General features: G+C 33.6%; 1 pseudogene; it reads right to left on the bottom strand.

Moving 5' to 3' along the window:
• Positions 1-1,452: 1,452 nt before the first annotated feature.
• LOC7483751 (protein OSB1, mitochondrial-like) lies at positions 1,453-4,078 on the bottom strand (annotated as a pseudogene).
• Positions 4,079-6,736: the final 2,658 nt, after the last annotated feature.

Below are 6,736 nucleotides of genomic sequence, written 5' to 3'. Positions count from 1 at the left end.
ATAAATTATTTTTAGAGCTTCACCTAATAACTTAAGGTTTTGTGTTGAATTGTTTATTTGACATGGTATCAGAGGTTTCATTACCAAGCGGTCACGAGTTCAAATCTCGTCATTTTTATTTATTTAATAAAAATTAAGTATAAAGTAGTATTATTCTATATAAATAATTTCAAGCTTAAAATGTTTTTATTTAAAAATATATGTGAGACAATAATGTGATGATTTTCTTTATCCAACTACGTGATCCTAACAAGAAAAGACACGCAAGCGAGATGGACTCCTTCATTCATTCCAACAAGAAGACGATTGGTTCTAGGATAGAAATGAAGGCTAAAAAAAGTATCATCATCAAATTAATTGACAAGTGCAAGATACGTGGTATTGTTCAAATAATCCAGTCCACGTGAAAGGCTTTTTGACTCAGAAAACGATTGCTGTGCCCTCGTCAACTTGAGATGCATTAATCTCTCAATTATGGGGCCAGAGACTACAAAAGAACCATTACTAGCAGTTACCAGTCAAGGCTGGAGGATCCATGACTAGATTGAGAGCATTGAGCGCCGCTTGGGATCGGAGACTTTGAGCGCATGCATTCTAAACCAGAGCAAGGATTTTCACACTGGCTCCGGCAAGTCATTGCATCACCTCGTTGAGCTTTCTCGTTTGGATACAATTTACAGTCAATGAATCAATCAATGTCTTCATATGTGCAGAGGGCACAAATAAGGTACGTAGTCCTTGACAAATCGGTGTGGTTGACATTGTAAAATTCTCATGGCATCATGTACAAGCAAACTTATATAGAAGGTTGTTTGGAATTATGTTCTAAATGAAATATTTAAAAAAAATTAATATTTTATGTTTTATAATATTTTGATGTGTCAAAAATTATTTTTTAAAAATAAAATATAACTATTATCATTTTCTCAAACACCCTTTTATTAATCATTAATTACGATGCCCTTTTATTAATCATTAATTACGATGCAGACAGCCATTTAGGTGGGAACATTGTGTCTGGCCTATATGATAAAAGCCACGTTCGGTGAAAAAGAAAACCGAGTGAAATTCAAGTTGACGTCGCAAGTATGTATAAACTTGGTGATTGATTCTCATAATTAACTCTTCGGGAAAGTTCATTCGTGAGGGGTAGCCCTAACAAATGAATCCAACATGATACTAACCAATTGGTGGTCGTTATTATTTAAGAAACTCGTCGAACGATTTCAACGAACTTCATTCTACATGCTCGAAATACATCGATTTCTAAGACAGTCATACAGTATTACAAACACCCCATTCCTTGTTATATAGACCAATAAGACATGGTTTGTTTTTACATTAGTGTTTTTAAGAAATTTTTTTAAAAAAATTAAAACATTTTGATATGTTAATATTAAAAATATTTTTAAAAAATAAATTATTTTAATATATTTTAAAACAGAAAAACACTTTAAAAGACCATTACTTTTATATTTCCAAACATCGACTACCCTTAGTTTTACAGTAGTTACGATAATTGCCGCTGTTCATGTTCTTAATTTCTTTACATTTGGCCACCCAAAATTTGAACATCGAATGTGGTTAATGCCATCTCAGCTAATGGTCGGTTATAGTAATCCACCATAAAACCTTGTATCTACCTAATATACATCAGAAGGCAAGAGGTATAAGAAACATGCAAGCACGGAGCTCTCCCGCAGTGGTTCTCCATCCCCATACCCATTCCTCTTTCAAGGGTCCTGCACGTATACTTTCAGCCATCATACACCCAATGAGAGACACGAGAACGACAACTTGCACCTCTGTAGCTCTTGGTGCTCTACTCCCATGTTTAAATCATGCAAATTGGATTTGTAAGTTTACCCGTGGGGGATAATTCGGATTCAACCGAAGTGCTTCACCAGTATCCCTGTGCTTAAAGTCTGGGGACCTTGAGTTTTTCTTATTGTTCCTGTAATCCCACCATTCATGATGGCTGGTGAAGAATCCTTGCCACAAGTAAAGGTTTTTGTGCCTTTCCTCTTCACAATGTTCTCCCATTTTCCAATCAAGCAATTGAACTTTTCTTTTGATCCATGGTGGTTCATTTGGACTCAACTAAAGTGCATAACCACTAATCTTGTGCTTAAAGTCGGGTAACTCCGATTTTTCTTGTTATCCCACCACCCAAGCAGACTGCTGAAAAGCGCTTTCCATAAGCAAAGGTGGGTTTTGTCCTTTCCCATGCCAATTTCAGCTGAATTTGTTATAAGGAAATTTAAAGAAATAAGCATGGGAGTAGTGAACAAAATATAAAAAAACAATAAACCAATGCTAAATCAATCACTGCTATCAATCATATAAAAAACCATGGCCCAATCAAACAGTATGACTTTCTTTGCCTGCCAGTAATCAGCATTCTTGATCCCCACACACCCAGGCAGTCATATCTGGCAACTTTATGATGAGCTAATAATAGATTCCAAGATTGTAAGCGACAGGCACCTGAACATGCCAAAGATTTGGAAGTCCTATATTGAGAAACAACCCACCTAAACCATCTCTTATGTTAATTGAACTATGAGCCATTCATAACCTACAACACAGCGTATTGTCCAGGAGCCAGGTGAACGAGAGATGGGCACATAATTGAAAATAAACTTCAACAGGTAAAAGAAAAACGGATACCTCCTGAATGTGGCTCCATGGATTTTTGGCAGGCACCTGATTCTGGTTCCTTAAATTTTTGGCATGTCCCTGACTCTGATTCCTCAGGGAGGGTTTCGACAGGCTTCAACTCTGATTCCTCCTGGTTTTGGCAGGTTTCAAACTTTGATTACTCAGGGCTTTGGCAGCCTGGCCGATGATCATGTTGTGCAATGTAATGCAATCCATTCGCAATTATCTATAGAAACAAACTCAATCATTCTACACGCACACATGTAGGAATGAGTGAGCAAGTGCACACGTGTGTGACTGTGTTTGCTTGTGTCTATGTGGACTTTATCAATGTGTTTAGAATAGAAAACCTATTTGTATGGTTCAGAAACATACAAACGTTTCAAATAATGGCTAATAAAATCAATTCAGTATTAGTGAACAAAAGAGCACGGAGTATCTCAAACTAATTCTTTGAGAAGCAATCAGAAACATATCAATCTTCCAGCAATGATAATCATCATTAAAAAAAATTAACTAGCTGCCTCTAGCCTCTATTTCTATAAGTAAGCATAAATCATTAATAATTCCACGCAGTTTTCAAAAATTTAAATGACATATCCAAGCAAACTATTATAATTCAAATGGGGAACCTTATAACTGGACTTTGGATTTCCTTTGCTAGAAACCTTGAAGTAAGACTCCAAATGGCCCGAGACATATGTGTGATCATTTGGCTTTAGATGTTGAAAGCACAATTTCGCCATATCGTCCCACGTCTCCACTTGAATCCTGTGCAAAAAAACCTAAAACTCTTAGTGGCAGAGACGCAAAAAATTGCTTAATAACGAGCCTTCTTTAAGCTGACCTGAACCAGCGATTTGAATCATGTGGATTTCTTGCATAGAGAAGAGTGTAACAGACAAAGTCACCGCCCATATTTCTGAGAATTATCGGGTACCAATCCACAGTACTGATAAAACTAACCAAACTAACCAAATTCGGTGTCCATTCTACGGTAGAAGGCCGCTGGATTAAGAGAGTGTGTCCATAAACTGCGCTGCCATCGGTTTCTTCGAATTCGTCTTCATCTGTAGAGAAATTCGAGAAACTAGGGGGACAGGTTCCTATTAAGAATCCGATACGGCACGGATTAATCATGCATTCGAAGTGATACGGCACGGATTAATCATGCATTCGAAGTGATACGGCACGGCTTAACCATGCATTCAGAGTGTGGTTAGAGGTATTAGGTGATGTATTGTTGCTAGTTGGGGGTTTTTTTGGCGGTGAATAGAGGATTTTCTGGCGGGGCTTGGAGGGAGGAGAGTCTGATTGAAAAACCCTATAATTTGAGGAGGAAGAGGGCGGGCTAGGGTTTAGGGCCTTTGGAGGTTTGGGGTTAAAGGCCGGTTGCTGAAGGCCTAAATTTAGCGAGAACTGATGGGCAATTGTAGGCCTGCACGAGACCGTAATTTAAGTTGCTTTCGGTTAAACCCAGTTCTGTTGTTCTTTCCTCCTTTTCTTTTCTTTCTTTGTTTTATTTATTTATTTTTTTATGTCTACGGAAAATATTTTGAAAATAGATTTCATTAAACCTGAACTGAGTGTTATAGTTAATTATATATTTCAAACCTAACTTTGAAATTTTAACTGCCAAAACCATTAACACGGAGAATAATAGTCAAACCTGAAGCACGTTTTACAGTTAATATATTTTGATGCTAATATAATAAATTTCTTGCAGAAAAAATATTAATTTTATATTTTTTTTAACACACAAGGTACGAACATCTCGTTTTCTTGAAAAACGTTTTTAATTTTCTATGAATGGAAATTATTTATTAACTCACACAGGGGACATCCTCAGTCAACTTATGGATGCAACTTTTGCAAGATAAGAGAATGAGTCAAAATAGTCTAGGTCTCCTCTTGCTTAAATCTTTAGCAATAGGCCTAACTTTGTATTTTTCTGTGGTTCCATCTTATTTAAATTTCTTTCTACAATCCATTTACATCCAATAGTTTTATAACCTAATAGTAAATCTACTACCTTTTAACTTTTATTGAAAATTAGTGACTCGATCTCATCATTTTCAGTCTCTTCTCAAAGAGTAGTCTTAGGTGAAGATAAGGATTCTTGTAAGATTAGGATTCTTGTAAAAAATGGACATAAAAAATAAGTCATGATAAATCCGGAACCACATTAATTAGGGTTGAACCAACCCGAGATATCCCGCCATACCCGACCTTAGATCATGTAATTGAAATAACATAATAAAAAATTAAAGAGAATTATAAAGCCCTTTTCTCTGTGAAAAAAATCGTGTTAAATTCGTAAACATGATCATGCATTGTTTCTTAGTTTTATGGGTTTCATTATTGAATTGATAAATTTTGAGTTTTCATTTATGATTATTTGTGTTTTGTTTGATAATTAGGTATTTTATTGATGTTAAGATAATTTTGGGTTTTGAGTGTTGCGATTATATTTTTTAATACAATTGATGTTATTTATGAAATCAAATAGGTTTGAATTAAAGAAATTAGATTATAAATTGATTATTAGGTTACTTGTCATATTTAGTAATTGTTTGAATTAAGATAAAAAAAAATTAATTGATAAATTAGATAGATTTTTAATCAATTAATGTTATTAACAAAGTTATGGTTGAAATCATAGCAACTAGAGTCCGTGTTAAGTTTTGGTTAAAAAATTGTCATAATTAGAGATTTTATTCAATTTAGATCATTTAGTTTTTAATTTATACAATTATATATTTTGTCATTGATATTATTAAAGACAGAGTAATAACAGTTAAGGTTTGCGTTGAATTGTGAGATAATTTAATTTTGATGAAAAGGAGTATTCGATCTTATTTTACAGAATATGTCTTCAAACTTTTTTATGTTGTGTCATTATGATGGTATTATTGTTCCTTATACGAATAATAGTTTCACTTATATTAACGAAAGTATTATGTTCTTAAATGTTACTAGAGGCATGTCATTTGAAAATACCAAAAAAATTATATGTGGCAGACTTAGGGTTGAATTGTAATGATGTTGAAATAGATATCACTTGAAGATCTCTTGTTGAAGAACATTAGTATTTTCTGATACCGATTGCAAGTTATGCAAATTTTAGAAATGTGATGGAATTATTTGTCCAAAATAAAACGAATATGATAAGAGTTATATGTGAGTAGTCAACCTAAACTTAGAAGCTCATATAATGTGAAGTATAGAGATACTAATGTATATTTGTTTGACCACTTGGACAATTATCACATTCAGCTAAAGTTTATACATCTAGGACATTGGAAGATAAGGTTGTGAGAATTTGTGATGAAATAGGATTAAAAATGTATATTATGATCAGCATAGGTATGACTCCTCCAAACCTAGTGATAATGAAAATATGAGTGTCATGAGTTTAGTTGAAAAATCAGATGATGATGATGGAGTGATGAGGCCTCTTGTTCTAGAATTTAGTTATGATATCGGAGTTGATGACATGTTTTTTAATGATTGGTTTGTTTATCATAAAAAAATCATATAGTAATAGTGATTTGGTAGTTGAACAAACTTTCAGAACTAAAGTTGATTTGGTGAATGTTGTTAAACAATGATACATTGCATATTCACTTGAATATCGAGTTCAAAGTTCAAACCAAATATTTGTTTAATTACAATATATTTATGCACCTGAATGTTAATGGTACTTGCATGGAGGATATCATAAAAGGTCAGATTCCTTTGAGATAATAAAGTTAAAAGGTAAACACACATATAGCGCGCGCGCGCACGTGTGTATATATATATATAACCACCATCAGCTTGATACAAAATTTATTGTATCAGTGGTTTCAACTGTTGTTCAAAATAACCTTGTTTATACTATTTCTAGCATATAAGAAGAAATCAAATTGCATTAGAAGTTAAAAATTTCATACTATAAGGCATGAGTTGAAACACAATTGTCATTTCTATTAGTGGTTTATTAATAAAATCGTGATTCTCGTTAGAGGTTAAGTGAAAATATATTATTTCTTAAATACTTTACTATCTTATATTATATTCTCAAATCTTTTAC

The sequence above is a fragment of the Populus trichocarpa genome, chromosome 2 (assembly GCF_000002775.5).
Source record: "Populus trichocarpa isolate Nisqually-1 chromosome 2, P.trichocarpa_v4.1, whole genome shotgun sequence".
Classification (NCBI taxonomy): domain Eukaryota; kingdom Viridiplantae; phylum Streptophyta; class Magnoliopsida; order Malpighiales; family Salicaceae; genus Populus; species Populus trichocarpa.
This window is presented reverse-complemented; position numbering and strand designations above follow the sequence as displayed.